The 17,333-nt window shown below is 41.1% G+C and overlaps 1 pseudogene; it reads right to left on the bottom strand.

Annotated features, from left to right (window-relative positions):
* Positions 1 to 9,130: 9,130 nt before the first annotated feature.
* LOC146606827 (tonsoku-like protein) overlaps positions 9,131 to 17,333 on the bottom strand; it is a 36,045-nt pseudogene continuing 27,842 nt past the window's right edge.

The following is a 17,333-nucleotide window of genomic DNA, read 5'->3' as shown; positions in this document are numbered from 1 at the left end:
TGTGTGCTGCTGAGAAGGATGTACAGGGGCACCTGCAGCCAAATCCAAGCCTCAGGTTAGTTGTAGTTGCAGAACGCTATAGGACTGAGACAGCTGAGGCATCAAATGTTTGATTAAACGGATGAAAAAGAGAAGTTTCTTCCCTATAATTATCACTTCTTAAAATCTGTAGCAACTTCAAGTCTGTCATCGTGCTGAGCATGCAAAGAATGTGACAATATATTTTTGTTCAATATTTAATTTCTTTTAGTTGCAATTGTTAAATGAAAAAATATATATATTCTTATAATTTAGCAAACTAATTTATCAAAAAAAATATACATATATCTGTATTAGTTTTAATAAATTAATTTGACACCTGTATTGAAAATACCATATTGTATTCATACAGAATCAGTTTGGTATCATTGTTTGTCTGCTCACTGATTGTTGAAACTAAGAGCTACTTTGATCTGTTTAGATCTAAAGTATCCAAAGTTGAGCTCTGATGTTTCTTCACCCCTGTGTGTGTGATATGTGATTCCTACATGCTGGCAGAGCAGCAGTTTGTGCTCACAGATGGTGACGGTGTGGAGAGACGGTGGTGTTTCCTCAGAAGAACCAGCAGAGTCACTTGCTGACTGATGCTCATCTGCACTGCACAGAGGAAATCAACTGACCGAGGTTTGTCCAGTGACGTGTTATGAATGTATATTTGTTTTATGCTTACAGTTATGTTTTTCTTGACAGAGGCTCTGCAGAGGTTAGACAAAGCAGAGAAAACATGTGCTTTACATTTTACTGTGATTTATTGAGATATTTGTTGCCTGATGTTCAGCAGGAATGGAGAAATAGAATCAAAGGGAGATGTTTTTGATGTTTTTGTAATGATGTAAGTAAATCTTCAATATTATTTATTTGCTTGGTTATATTAGGAGTGTTTCTGAGTGAGGGGGAGAAGAGTCATCATCCAGGTAAAGTGACGTAGATCAGTGGATACACTTGTCTCCCCTTTTAAAGGAGACAATCCAAGTCATCCTTAAATGTTAGTGCTTTCAAATACACAAACATTTTTAAAGGACAAAAATGAACATCCAACTTTGACTGTAACACAAAATAAATCTTTCCATGTGTGTTTTCAAACTCTCAGATGGGCAGCATATCAGTCTTGGACTGTCTAACCTGCCGGAGCAGCACTGAATGACCACCACACATGAGCATGTTCCTGCAACATTCAGCATCTGATCCTTCATCTGTGTGCTTCTGCTTTTGGTAAGTAGAGTTACCCAACTCCAGTAACTCTACACACATGCCATCCATTTCTGACGGCCTGGTTACTTCCTGTCAGTTACTTTAGAAACCATGTGGTCACCTGACCTAACACTATTCAAGTGTCACATGTCAAACAGCTGGAGAGGAAACTACACCAGTGTACTGGGATGTTTCACCAACACGTGCCAGATGCTGTTCCTTCATGGTGACATCACAGAGACAGCCCCACCCACCTCAGGACCTCGCCATTTATCATGATGATTATAATGATGACAGCGAGCGGAACTAAGACTGTAAAAATCCACGACCAGAATTTTTCTTTCTAATTATTAATGAATACTGAGAGCCTCTTTCTGTGTTTTGTATGTTTTGGGGTTGTTTTTTTTACCTCATTTGTTACTAACAAAGTTCACCAAACTCACACAGTTTACATTCTGTATGTTTCCATCTTTACCAGCCACACTCTAACTGCATTTAAGAAAATAATCCTTAGAAATCGTCATTTTTCTCTTTTGTAATTGATGATAATTCAGTGAATATAAGATAAGATAAGATAACTCTTTATTGTCATTGCACAGTCATACATAGTACAGTAGTACAATGAAATTGGAAAAACTGTCCTACGTCGGCACTACATATAACACAACACGACACGATATGACACATCACAACGTAACAAACAACACAACACAGTAACACACTGCTTCCTTCTATTGCGTCACACATTGCTTTAAGTTTTTCAGTGTCCAGTTATTTTTTACTGCTGTTTAAATTCTCTGAATGTTTGACCCTGTAGACTGTTTGATGGACTGCTTGTCTTCCTGTTTGTAACCGCCGCCTGTTTTTTTTAATAAAGATTTGGATTTCTGACTTCAACACAGCCTCTGCGTGTCCTCCCTTTGAGTCCTCTTCCTCTGTGAACGTGTTGCATGTGTCACAGATTCATTTTATTAGCAGCTTTCCCACAGTGAGTTGCATCAGCATTCATTCACAGCACATTTCAGAAGGATTCAGATTAATACAGTGATCTTATAGTCAGAATGATCCTGACAGAGTGCCACTGTAAACTATCTTTCATCAGGTAAATTTCAAAGTTCAGTATTTCAAAGCAGGAGTTATGAAGACTCATACTGGCATTAGGACTAATAATATGTACTTACAAAGTCAAAGTTTTTTAATTATGCTAGAATATTGGAAGACAATCAACTTTTAGTGTTTTCCGCATATTAATTATTCTGAAATAGAGACGTGACCCTAACTGTACAGAAGCACTAAACAACTGACAATCTTAACAGACATCATTGGCCTGAGCCGTCATGCACAGTGAGTCTGATCCTTTGCTGTGAGAGTCTGACAAGCATGTTTCTGGTCAGTTTGGAAGAAATAATATCACAATGTTGATCTTTTTTTCAATATTCCTTCTCTTTTACAACACAAACTGTGATCAAAGGTACTTATGTTCACAGCATGTAACTATACTGACAGTCCAGGGCATTGTGGTCTGTTGAGCTAGGGTTAGCAATTCAGACATATGTAATCAATATTAAACGTCTCTGACGTGGGCCACTGTCCACAGTGTTGGGAAATCCATACCAGGCTGGAATGAGTCAAGGTAGGTGAGCATCCACGAGAAGACACAGCAGATGCATCCTACTAATACTGACAGGACCAGGAGACTCCAGAAACCGAGCATCTTCTCTTCAGTGCCATCCTCGCCTGTCACCCTCTCTGCCCGCAGCGAGGGTGACCTAATCTTATCAGCCTCTGTTTAGTCATCTGACCTGCAAAGCAGACTAACATTAACAAGGTTAAAAACTGGACCTGATAGTTGTACTATATGAAAAGTATAAGGATTATTGAGATGATGACACGTCATCCTGAGAGGATTTTTTCTCAAGAAGATTATGTCTACAATTTCAACCATATGTGTGCTTCTCCACATTCAGTCATTAAACTGTACTGTGGTAAATTAAGGAAGTAAGACGTCTGTGAAACTAATGATGAGTCAGATCTCTGTCTCAGATGAAATTAAAAGTTCAGACAACCATTTTCATGACACAAATTCTAATTCTAAGCCTCCTGTAATAGAGGAGTGGAGGACACTCTTTTGACTTTACTAAATCTGATTCTTAAACATGTAGAGAGTAAAGGGACTTTTGCAAAACTTCTTTTCATCGATTTTTCTTCGGCTTTTAATACAATACAACCCCATATTTTAATTAAAAGACTTTTAGAACAGTTTGAAATCAGGAAAAACCTGGTGGGCTGGATTTTAGATTTTTTAACTGACAGGTCACAAAGAGTGAGAATAAATGGGATTCTGTCTGACCCAGTGTTCTCCTCCACAAGTTCTCCTCAAGGGTGTGTCTTATCTCCCTTATTATTCATTCTCTATACAAACATGTGTCAGAGCAGATATGAAAACAGGGCCATCATTAAATATGCAGATGACTCTGTTATTGTCATCTTACTGAAAGAGGGTGAAACTAACCACGGTCCAGTCATTGATGACTTTGTTCAGTGGTGTGAGGAGTCTTATCTCCAGCTGAACATATCTAAAACAAAAGATATGGTTGTTGATTTTAGGAAACAACAAAATGGGCACGGAGTCACTTTAATTAAAGGTCAGAAAATAGAGCAAGTGCAGTCATATAAATATCTTGGGACCATAATCAATGAAAAACTGAACTTTGATCAAAATTGCAAATCAGTTTGTAAAAAGCGTCACCAGCACCTTTATTGCCTTAGGAAACGTGCTCATTTCCACATTGACCAAAAAATTTTAACTTTGTTTTATCGTTCTTTTATTGAGTCTGTTTTATCCTTTTGTTTGGTGGCATGGTTTGGTCAGACCTCTGTCACAGAGAAAAACTCTCTAAATCAGTTAGTGAGATGGTCCAGTCATCTGATAGGTGAGCCACAGTCTTGTTTAGCCTCCCTGTACTCCAAGCAGGTACAGAGGATGGCTTTATCATTCCTTAAAAATAGTTCCCATCCGCTAAGGGGTGAATTTCAGCTTCTTTCCTCAGGACGGAGGTTTCTATTTCCGAGATAGCTTTGTCCCCGTTGCTCTCACTGAATTAAATAAGAACTGTTTTTGATTCGAAATATTAAATTACTATATATGTGCTACAGGGAGGTTTATATCTTTATTAGGTATGTGTGTTTTTGAAGGGATGCTAAATGCTATCATTTTTTCTGTAAAGCAGATTTACCTTGCCTGTGGGTATAAATAAAGTTACCTTGACCTTGACCTCCTGTAATGATCCTCCTGACACAACAAACAGCGCTCACCTCATCTGCAGGTTATACATATTGCAAAGTCATGCAGCAGGGTGCACTGAACTGGATCAGATCTGGCATATTGACACCCCTGAACTAGCTGATAAGTCATTTCATACAAAACCATATATGTGAGTCTCATGGAGGCACTGCATTACTCATTCTTTCATCTCTGAGTAGAAGGAGCACATTTTAGTTTTGACCATTTTCAGCTGCCCAGGCAGTATGTGGGAAACATTATTATACACTATATTACCAGAAGTATTTCCCCTTTTGCCTTCACACACATATAACTGAGATCCCAGTCTTATTCCATAGGGTTTGATATGGTGTCGGCCAACCCTTTGCAGCTACAACAGCTTCAACTCTCATTGGAAGGCTTTCCATAAGGTTTAGGAGTGTGCTTATGGGAATTTTTGACAATTCCTCCAGAAGGACATTTGTGAGGTCAGGCACTGATGATGGATGAGAAGGCCGGCCTTGAAGTGTATGCTCTAATTCAGCGGTCCCCAACCCCCGGGCCTCGGACTGGTACCAGTCCGTGAGTTGTTTGGTACCGGGCCGCGAGAGTTGAGGCTCAGGTGTGAAATGTATGGTTTTCAGGGTTTTTATCGGTTTTCAGCGTTATTTTGTTATCGTTTTTATCGTTAACTCGGTTTTCAAGGGTCTTTTCACGTGTGTTATGAATAAATCTTCTTTTTTTCTGTACCGGTACTAGTTTTATTTTGTTGTATTTATCCGTGACACCTTAAAGGCCGGTCCGTGAAAATATTCTCGGGCATAAACCGGTCCGTGGTGCAAAAAAGGTTGGGGCCGCTGCTCTAATTCATCCCAAAGGTTTTCTCTCGGGCTGAGTTTAGGACTGTGCAGGCCAGTCAGATTCTTCCACACCAAACTCACTCATCCATGTCTTTAAGGACCCTGCTTGTGTGCACTCGTGCACAGCCATGCTAGAACAGGAAGGAGCCATCCCCAAGTTGTTCCTACAAAGTTGGGAGCATGAAATTGCACAAAATATTTTCAGTTTCTTTCACTGGAAGTAAAGAGCTGAGCCCAACTTCTGAAAAACAACCCCACACCCCCTCCAGCAAAGTTTAAACTTGGCAAAATGCAGTAAGACAAGTACTGTTTTCATGGTAACTGCCAAACCCAGACTTGTCCATCACATTTTGAGATGAAGAAGCGTGACTCATCACTCCAGAGAACATGTCTCCACTTCTCTATATTGTGCTCGGCCATGGAAACCCATTCCATCAAGTTCTCTACACACTGTTCTTTAGCTAATCTAATGGCCACATGAAGTTTGGCGCAAACATAATGTGTCCTTCCACACCTTTGCTGATGACATTCAGATCTACCTCCCTCTGAGGTTAGACTGTAAGGACTCTCTGCAGCCGTTATTCTCCTGTTTGTCTGACATTAAGACTTGGATGGCTCTTAACTTTCTACATCTAAATGAAAGTAAAACTGAAGTCATTGTGTTTGGGCTTCCTAAAGACCCCAACCTTTCCTTTGATTTTGTGGGACCCCTAACTTCTGAATGTACTTCCTCCATTAAGAGCCTCGGTGTTACTTTTGACAGTGCTTTTAAATTTGATAAACAAATCAGCTCCGTAGTCAAGGGATCTTTTTATCATCTACGGATTTTAACTAAAGTCAAGTCCTACCTGTGCAGGAACGATCTAGAAAGGGTGGTCCATGCTTTTATTACATCACGGCTGGACTACTGTAACTCCCTTTATGCTGGTTTAGATCATTCCTGTCTGCATCGCCTCCAACTGATGCAGAACGCTGCTGCTCGCATGCTGACCGGTTCCAAAAAGAGAGACCACATCACTCCGGTCCTCTGCTCTCTCCACTGGCTCTCAGTTGCTTTTAGGATTGATTTTAAAATTTTATTGCTGGTTTTTAAGGTTCTTAACGGTACTGCACCTCCTTACCTGGCAGAGCTTCTTAGCATTTACCGCCCCAGGAGATCTTTGAGGTCAGCAGACCTGATGCTTTTAGATGTTCCCAGGTACAGACTAAAGACTAGAGAAGAGAGGGCTTTTGCTGTGGCTGCACCCAGACTGTGGAACAGTTTACCTCCTCACATCAGATTCTCCACAAGCCTAGGAACTTTTAAAACTGCTCTTAAAACTCACCTCTTCTCATTGGCTTTTAGCAAGGTTTAACTTATTGTTTTAATTTATTGTTTTATCAGTGAGGTGTTTTATGTACTTGTGTTTTATTGTATTTTATATTTGTATTTTATTGTACAGCACTTTGGTCAGCCTCGGTTGTTTTTAAATGTGCTTTATAAATAAACTTGACTTGACTTGACTTTGGAGGTCTGTACTGACTGAATCTGAAAAAAGTTGGCAACCTCTGTGCCACAGTATCTGTTGAGCCCGCTCTGTGATGTAATGTGGTCTACCACTTTGTGCCACTTTTGAAATATTTAATATTGAGGACATTTCAAGACTGGACTTGTTGCACAGGTGGCATCCTATCATAATACCACGCTAGAGTTCACTGACATCCTGAGAGCAACCCATTCTTTCACAAATGCTTATAGAAGCAGTCTGCATGCCTAAGTGCTTAATTTTATACACCTGTGACCATGGAAGTGATTGAAACACTTGATTTCAATTGTTTGGATGGGTGAGTGAATATGTTTGACCATATAGTGTATGATACGTCCATTGTGAGATTATTATACTATTTTATGCCATGTTATACCTCTAATTAAAGCTTGTGAAATCATTATGTAGTTTTAGGTTGCATTATTCTCCTGACTTAGAAGAAGGTGATAACTATTACATTTATTAGAATGATTTGTATTACATTAGACTGCTGATTTATTGTGAATGAATGACATTGTTTTATGATGCATTATACTGCTGATTTGTAAGAAATACTGTTTTCAGAGAATCATGGCCTTATTTGTCTGATTAGAAAGAACAGAACATACTGCACAGGAAGCCAAGGTCATAACTTAGGCTCACTGAGAGAGAAAGAATGTGGATGTTTAGGTTTTATGACTTTGGAGGGGGGCTGAAGCTATAAGAGTTCTGGCGGACACCCTCCTCTCCATATCTCCCGTCCAGATGGTAATGCTCAAAAGTGTTGTATGGAACAATGAGAATTGTATGGAATAAAGAGACTGTTGATTGAACATTTATGTTGTTCTTCCTTCAGCCCAAAGATCAAAGATTGGGATATTTAACACCATTAAACAGATGTAAGTGTTCAATGGATCAACATCGACTGACAGTAGGAAGAGCATTGCATGATGACAACTTGCATCAGGATGTAGCTAGCACCTAAATCTGGACCCACAATTATTACCCAGCATAACATTGATATGATGACAATGTAGGAGCATGAAGACAAAGGTGTCATGATCCTCTAGTCCTCCTGTGCCAACACACCTTCTATCTTTCTCTTCTATATCATTGTGTGTGTGTATGTGTGCATGTGAGTAATTCTGCTGTGTGCAATCCTACGATCACTCACCTTCTAGTTAAGGCTGAAGATTTCTATGTCTTGCTTGTGTTTGCCGCTCTGTTGTACTTTTTAGTGAGGCAGATGTCCTGTTTCACTGGTATTCATGGATGCAGCTGAAAGTCAATAAACCTTTGAAAGTTTAGAACACATTTGAATGGTGTCTATTAGTTTTAGTCATTAATTCATTAATTAGAATATGGTTGCTTTGTCTATGCCTCATTTGAGGCTAATATACTATACTAGACTGCATAAATAATAGATTATTCTTACTTTAAGTTTATCCTCTAATGCAGTGGTTCCCAAACTCACGTCACGCTGTGCACCACGTTATTGTTTACATGAGATGAATTGCAGAATGGCAGATAGAGACAAAATACTGTTAATCTGACTATCTTCTGTTTTTATGCGCTTACATTTACACACGCACCTATTGTCACTCTGTTTAGAAAGGCAGAGGCGTCACGGTGTGATTATTTTACGTATAGTTGTTTTTTTTCCTGTGTAATAATATTCAACATTGCTATCAAATCAAAAAATGCCTCTCTGTGCAAAATGGGCTTAAAAACATAAACAACTGTGGAATGCCGTTTTTCCGTGATTTCGACAGGGGGAACAAATCAGCCTGATATTATTTGTATCCCACTGTAACTTTACTGTATAAAGAGCTAACATCTCCAAAATGTCAGGAGTAGTTAGTCATTACAACAAGTGTTTGTGAACTAAAAATCAAGAATGTGGGATACTGTTTGTCTGTGATTTGGAGAGCCCAGTGCTGCTCCCGACAAAGGGAAAACCAATTCTGCAGGGGAGACCTACCTTGGCACTTGTGCAGGTGAAGCCAAAGGGAAGACATGCTTCACCATATTCTCTAGTCTTTGGAAGTTAGTAGAAAGAAAACTTTAGTTTGAACTTTAAACTCAAATGTTCTCTGGCTTGCACATAAATCCATCATAAATGAATGGAATGCTGCAAATAACTTGCTTTACTTAACATGTTTATCCTCTGAACAAAACAGATGCCCTATTTCTGATTAATCAGACTCAACTTCAGAGTCACAATTCTGGCACACATAAATTGCCTGGCCTGAGGTGCAAGCATCATGGGCCCATTAGTTGCATTTTACGCATTTTACCCAGGTCTCTTTTGGACAACTGTTTGAAAATGGCTCCACACAGACAAGGCAGAAGCACTCTTCATCATCTGATGATGACTCTTGAATTATTTTTCTTCTTTTAGCTGCGTTGTTCTTCATAGGTCCAGATGTTTCCCCCCCTCGCGTCCCTCTCTTTTGAAACAGCTTTTTGCTAGATTCAGCCTTATTCTTTTCTTTTTCTAGTTGCTGCTTCACTGGCGTGTCGGTTAGAATTGCTGATTTGCGTTGTTTTCTTCCTTTGCTGGATGGTTTTCGGCGGCCAGCTTTTGGATATGGCCGGATGTCCTCTGGAGTTGGTAGTCCGCTGTCAGTAATTGCAGTGCTGGGTAAGGGTGAGCTCGTGATAGAGATGGTGCTGGAGCTTGGCAGTTCAGAGTTGGTGCTGGGGCCTAGCAGTGCAGAGTTGGTGCTGGGGCCTGGCAGTGCAGAGGTAGTGCTGGGGCCTGGCAGTGCAGAGGTAGTGCTGGGGCCTGGCAGTTCAGAGTTGGTGCTGGGGCCTAGCAGTGCAGAGTTGGTGCTGGGGCCTGGCAGTGCAGAGGTAGTGCTGGGGCCTAGCAGTGCAGAGTTGGTGCTGGGGCCTGGCAGTGCAGAGGTAGTGCTGGGGCCTGGCAGTGCAGAGTTGGTGCTGGAGCCTGGCAGGGCAGGGTCCGGAATAGGGCGATCTGTGATGTAGGATGGTGCAAACTCGGCTTCCAGAAATACATTTCTGTTGTAAGGTTGAATCCCAGCCACCCTAAAACCAGCCTGAATGTTCAATGGGGTTGCAGCCAGAGGATATGCAATTGCCACAATCCCAGGAATGTCATAAATAGACATTGTCTTCCCAGGGTTGTTCCTCATCCAGGCATCACACGTGCTGTTGATGTGCCTCTTTAGTGGCCCGTAGACAGACCTGTCTAATGGTTGGAGCCGATGTGAGCAGTGCGGTGGGAATGACAGCATGATTATGCCATTTTCTTTGGCATAATTGAGTCCATCAATGGACAGATGAGACTCGTGGTTGTCCAAAAGGAGTAAACAGGGCTTCTCCTTTGAACACTTTGTATGTTCATTGAAATGTTGCAGGAAGTCAACAAAGTGTGTGTCTTTCATCCATCCAGAGGAATTTGCCCCTCCTTTGCTGCCGGGTGGCCCGTTGATCAGGAAATGGTCACGGAAGTGGACACGTGGGAAAATAAAGTATGGAGGTAAACTATTCCCTATGGCTGAGACAGAACAGGCCAGTGTGACAAGGGTTCCCCTTTCAGCAGAGGTCAATGACCCTACTTGTTTGAATCCACGTCTGGCCAACACTTTGTCTGGTTTATGTACAGTGGTGACCCCAGTTTCATCAACATTCCAAATGTCTCCTGGTCCAAACTCATATTTGCATAACACTTTCTCTAAGTTGTCAAAGAAAGCACTGACATTCTCTCTGTTGAAGCTACTTGCCCTGGCAAGACTAGTTGCTTCTGGCTTTCTCAGTGACAATGTTGTATGCTGCTTTAAAAAGCCTGTAAACCACTCTTTGCTGGCCTTTTCTTTTTCTGCCCACAAAGGCACAAACTTCAGTTCGTGTGCCACAGCAAACTGGTAGGCAAGCTTTCTGACCTCACTTGGTGACAGACCAAAATAAATGTCAGCTGACCTAGTAATATATTCAACAAGCTGCTTTTCCAAATCAGGGGAAAAAATCTTCCTTGGCGTTGTATAACCAACCATTGTTGTTGGCATGGCTGTCTGACTTTCAATTTCTTCTCTGGTAATCTTTTGACAATACCGAGTTAGAGTACGGTAATTTATGTCAAAATCCTTTGCTGTACTTCTGATTGATTTGTTCTGCATCTTTACCTGCCTGACTGCCTTTAACATAATGTCAGGTGGTGTTCTGCCACGCTCTGTCTTTCGTTGATAATTTCGAACCATCTTACTTTCTTCCTTCCTTCCTTAATTCCTGCCTCTCCTTCCTTTCTTCAAAAACCTTATTACAAATACAAATGAATTACAATATCAATTTTTTGGAGCATTTATTTGTACTGGGGCAAGTTGTCACATGTGACGACTTGCCCCAAAGTTAATGAGACAACTTGCCCCAAACTGACATTTATGCTAATTTTGGCTAAATGTCAGGGTTAGCTCAACATAGCACATCAGCTGAAGTATCAAAAGACACGTTAATGTCTCCTCTATTTTGTGTAAAATAATAATTTGTAACATCTATACCTAACAAAGTTGTACTGATGAAAATTTAAAGTGATTTATTTTTCCTTTTAGGTCAAAAAAATAAAAAAGATGTGCTCACCTCAGATTAGAGCAGTCTTGACTACATGTGAACAGGAGGTTGACTATAGAAGAAGAAGTCACACAAAGTGGCTATTTCATTTTTGAGATAGAGCCTCTAGTGTTGGAGTTATGAACAGTGTGACAACTTACCCGTGTGACAACTTACCCGTGTGACAACTTACCCCGCTCTCCCCTACTACATGGAAGCTCCTGTCAGGCATCATATCGGCTAAGATGAACAGGCACATGGGTCAATACATGAGCGGGACACAGAAAGGGATTGGCAAGAATACCAGAGGCGCAAAACACCAGCTACTGGTAGACAGAACAATCAGCCGAGACTGCAAGACCAGACTGACCAACCTGTGCACTGCCTGGATTGATTACAAGAAGGCCTATGACTCAATGCCCCACAGCTGGATACTGGAATGCTTAGAATTGTACAAGATCAATGGGACCCTAAGAGCCTTCATCAGGAACTCAATGGGGATGTGGCGTACAACACTAGAGGCCAACTCCAAGCCCATAGCACAAGTCACCATCAAGTGCGGGATCTACCAAGGAGATGCTCTGTCCCCACTGCTGTTCTGCATAGGCCTGAACCCCCTCAGTGAGATCATTAACAAGACTGGCTACGGATACCGACTACGGAACGGAGCAGTTGTCAGCCACCTCCTGTACATGGATGACATCAAGCTGTATGCCAAGAGTGAACGAGACATCGATTCACTGATCCACACTACCAGGCTATACAGCAATGACATTGGAATGTCATTCGGACTGGAGAAGTGTAGTCGGATGGTAACAAAGAGAGGGAAGGTAGTCAGAACTGAGGGGATTGAACTACCAGAAGGCAACATTGCAGACATAGAGGACAGGTACAAGTACCTGGGGATCCCGCAGGCGAATGGGAACCATGAAGAGGCCGCTAGAAAAGCTGCAACCACCAAGTACCTGCAGAGGGTCAGGCAAGTCCTGAGGAGTCAGCTGAATGGTAAGAACAAGATCCGGGCCATCAACACGTACACCCCGTGATCAGGTACCCTGCTGGGGTAATAGGCTGGCCAAAGGAGGAAATAGAAGCCACTGACATAAAGACAAGAAAGCTCCTTACCATGCATGGAGGGTTTCACCCCAAGTCCAGCACCCTGAGGCTGTACGCTAAGCGCAAGGAAGGGGGCCGGGGACTGGTGAGTGTCAGCACCACAGTCCAGGATGAGACAACGAACATCCAAGAATACATTGGGAAGATGGCCCCAACTGACCGAGTGCTCAGTGAATACCTCAGGCAGCAGAAACCCAAGAAAGAGGAGGGAGACGAGGAACCATCATGGAAGGACAGGCCCCTGCACGGTATATACCACCGGCAGATAGAGGAGGTGGCTGATATCCAGAAATCCTACCAGTGGCTGGACAAAGCTGGACTGAAAGACAGCACAGAGGCACTAATCATGGCAGCACAAGAACAAGCTCTGAGCACAAGATCCATAGAGGCTGGGGTCTATCACACTAGGCAAGACCCCAGGTGCAGGCTGTGTAAAGATGCCCCAGAGACAATCCAGCACATAACAGCAGGGTGCAAGATGCTAGCAGGCAAGGCATACATGGAACGCCATAACCAAGTGGCCGGCATAGTGTACAGGAACATCTGTGCCGAGTATAATCTGGAAGTCCCGAGGTCAAAATGGGAGATGCCCCCAAGGGTGGTGGAGAATGACCGAGCTAAGATCCTGTGGGACTTCCAGATACAGACGGACAAAATGGTGGTGGCTAACCAACCGGACATAGTGGTGGTAGACAAACAGAAGAAGACGGCCGTAGTGATCGATGTAGCGGTTCCGAATGACAGCAATATCAGGAAGAAGGAACACGAGAAGCTGGAGAAATACCAAGGGCTCAGAGAAGAGCTCGAGAGGATGTGGAGGGTGAAGGTAACGGTGGTCCCCGTGGTAATCGGAGCACTAGGTGCGGTGACTCCCAAGCTAGGCGAGTGGCTCCAGCAGATCCCGGGAATAACATCGGAGATCTCTGTCCAGAAGAGCGCAGTCCTGGGAACAGCTAAGATACTGCGCAGGACCCTCAAGCTCCCAGGCCTAATATATATATATATATATGTCCATTTAATATGCCCATTTCACTTTTCCATTGCTAAACTGTAACATCTACAGTTACCGGTAGCAGTTTTAGAAAGATATAAAATTAGTATTTAGCAGAATTGAGTTTAGCTTATCGGTGTGCCCCTCCACAACAGTCCCAATTTCCCTTTGGGGTAAATTAAATTCCCACCCCTGCTCTTGACTGAAGGTGGCACTTGGTTTTTCCACTTTATGCAAAGAATGGATCAAATTGCTAAAACTGTCTTCATGAAGCTCTGACTGGGGTTTATCCCAGCTAACAAAAAAAGAAAAAGAAAAAAAGAAAGAAAACCCTTGGCTGTGCTAAACTTGCTTTGCAGTCTGGTGTGGTGACAAGAAATATTTATATCAAAACTTGAATTACCTCCAGCTCTGATACATTGTTATCAAATTTAGCTTCCATAAACACTCGTGTGCAGAGATTTCTGCCAAACTGGCTGAACCCTTTTCATCTTCTTCTCTCTAAACATCAGACCATGTGTCCCGTGTGTGGGCGCTGAGACACCTGTAATGGATCACAACAATTTACATATCACAGCTCACTTCAAGCTGCTCCTTGCTGTCTAAAAATAAATAACTCCAAGCTATGGTGGTGATGGAAATTAATATCAGGCCTAAATATAAACATATAAATTGGGGCAGGGTATAGGGGAGAGGCAGATCATGCGTGCACGGGGAGGCCTCCCAGATCCTGTGTTTAGAAAGAGAAAAACGTGCCGTACCTTGTCCGTCTGAGCTTCATGCTCAAATGAGGACTTACCATAAATATTTCCGACAACAGAAATGGGAGAATGTTATCAAACGCAAAGGTTGAATGCACACACATGGCACACGCATGTTCAAAATACATGGGTCTTTAATGTGGCATGTACAGTCTTAAAAATAAATAAAGACAAGCTTTAAAATGTTACATGTCACAGCTATGCTTTCCTCCACTGGGACACTTTGACTGTTTATCTAAAAATAACAGTCTTCACAATTCGCACGGCAATAGTAGCCAAGCTCACACGGGAAACATTTTTCTTCTGTTTTCCTCACAGAAATGATCACAAATCTTAAACCCACAGAATCTGTGATCTAAACATTTTAGGGAGTTGTTCTAAATGTTGAACAACCCAGAGGACATTTTAGATTCTTTCAGCTAATTGTTTTGGTTTCACCTCGTCTTCACTCTCACTTTGCTTATCAATTTCCAGCAGCTGAGCATGTTTGGTAAATTCAGCATATACAGTAGTATACCTACCCAGCTCCAAAAAGAGTTAGCATTATACTTTTTAAAAGAGAAAGTGTGCACACAATGTCTCACTTCATGCTTGCTCTTCACCAACCTTTGGTGTCACTTTGTCATCACTCGTGTTGTTGTTATTGTCTTATTTGTTACGATTTAGGGTCTGTGAGCATAAGCAGAGGTTTTTGCTGAGGTAGTAACTGTGACCTCTTTTTCAGAGGCTTCTCTAACATTTAATGGTTGTAAAATATGTCAAACTTTTTGATAAGGGGTTGCACTGAGGATTTTGGACGATGGTGTTTAAGTGTTGTCACTGCCCAATTTCGTGGACACAGATTCTTGTTCACTTAGCCGCTGTTTACAGTTTAAAAGTCTCCATCAGAACAAACACTTCTAACTGTACTTTGCTCCTCATTGTCTTTGAAAAGCAAGAGCTGATAAAACAGTTAATGCCCTTTTATCTTTAAGTTTGGTATAGTATTCTGTCTTAATCTATTTTGTGTTTTATTTACTATATGGGGAAAAGTCCTGTCAGCCCTGTGCTGAGAGGGCTGTGGTCATCAATCCATCCTGTTCTAATAAAGCCAAATTTCCGGAAGACTTTTAGATGTGTTCAGTTTTATTCATATAGCACCACTGTCAACAAATCTTTTATCAAGGCACGTCATATTGTAAGGTAAAGACCCTACAGTGTTAATCTAGGACAAATGTTCACTCTGATTCATTGATGAAGCGAATGCAAGTCAGTAATCAAAGGAGAGTTTTTAGCCATAACTAACTACATATGTATAGTATATCATGAGTGGACAGACATGGATGTAAAGCACACCTTAACTGTTTGGCTGAGCCAAAACAAGCACAGCAGTGGTCTGGATATTGTTAAATGTGCAAATATTGTTTCACTTTTTTGTATGTCAGGTGTCATGTTTGAAGAAAGCACTTTGAAGCCACTTGAATGTATATGAACACATTTACATGAGCACAAACTGACAAAAAGGTTATGCTGTCATTATGTTTTAGTATAGTTTATGAGTTGCGGACAATAAAAGAATATTAAAAATCAAATGTATCAATGCTCTTGTGTACTACTTGTGCACAGATAGTTTTAAGTCGTTTTGGGGGCATAAAGTGTAGGAAATACACGTGTAAAAGTTCAGGTATCCCTTTAACAAGGCTTTTTCTATTGCTTGTGCCTTGATGTGGTAGAGATATCTCATTATAATTAAAAAAGAGAAAGCTTTTAATCACTGTAAAATCTGAAATTTCTATAGTTGTGAAATAACAGGAAGATTTCTATCATTTAATCATTTATTTATTACTTTGGTATAATTTAAATAGCTGTGAGGAAGGTCTTTATCAGCAGAGGAAAATGCAAAACTTATAAAACACAGTTAAATGTCCAACATTTGTGTTCTCCCTCACATTTTCCTTTGGGCCGGATTAGTCCTTGCTTGGCCCCTGGGCCTTACACCCCTGCACACACACACCTTTTTTTTTTCTTGCTGTGCACCAACCAACTGATGTTATTTTAGCCAAAGGGACTAGTTTTTATTTGCCACTATTTTTCAGCATTTATCTCATTTTCACAATAAACACTTAAACAGTGAACTTGCAAACTAATCCTATGAAGACTAAGAGGAAAAAAACAAAAAGGTCTTGGCACATGCTATTTTAAGACTTATTTCCTGCCACTAGAGGGAGACAACACTACATATTTGTTACCTTTCTTGATCGCTGTACTGGACTGTATGACAGCCCTCTGTCATATTACACATAATCATTGTTAGGGTGATGGAAGACATGTCCTAACAAGCCAGGTTTAGAGGAGTATTAGGTATTAAAGCAACATACTGTGATAATCTGTTTATTGGAGGCTGGATTTTATTACTCTGTAATGTTCTGTAATGTTCAATAACTGGTATTGTAACTGGTATGTGGCTTCCTGCTGTCATTCTGTTGTGTCATGAATTGATGTGCACAACAGTTCATGTTCAATAACTGGTATTGTATATATTCTATATTACATACAACACTTCGGTGTAAGCAAAACAATTGTCAAAAATTGAAAGTGAGGAGATAAGAGCTAAGATGGTTATCGTTAGCAAGAGTTTGGATGTTTGTTTGTTTTTTTATGTACAAAGGCAAAGTAAGTAAGTAAAAGTAAAGTAAAATCTATTTATATAGCACGCTTCACAGATAAAAATCACAAAGTGATTCACAATACAGAGAATGAAAATGAATAAGAATGAAAATATAAGAAATAACAATGTAAAACAACATAAAAACAACTAATTAGTTGACAACTTGTGTATATAAAAATGTCTTTAGCTGCTTTTTAAAAGAAACAATGGAGTCAGTGCAGTGTGAAAACAGTGGAAGAGAATTCCACAACCGTGGTGCCACTGCCTGAAAGGCCCGATCACCACGAGCTAGCAGACTCTGACCTGATGACCTTAGAGCTCGGGAAGATGAATGAGGTTTCAGCAGGTCAGACATATACTGAGGAGCCTGACCATGTAGGGCCCGAAAGGTT

The sequence above is a fragment of the Diplotaxodon limnothrissa genome, unplaced genomic scaffold, assembly GCF_057381915.1.
Source record: "Diplotaxodon limnothrissa isolate DT_005_m unplaced genomic scaffold, D_limnothrissa_male_GT1.1 unmapped_scaffold_6, whole genome shotgun sequence".
NCBI lineage: Eukaryota > Metazoa > Chordata > Actinopteri > Cichliformes > Cichlidae > Diplotaxodon > Diplotaxodon limnothrissa.
This window is presented reverse-complemented; position numbering and strand designations above follow the sequence as displayed.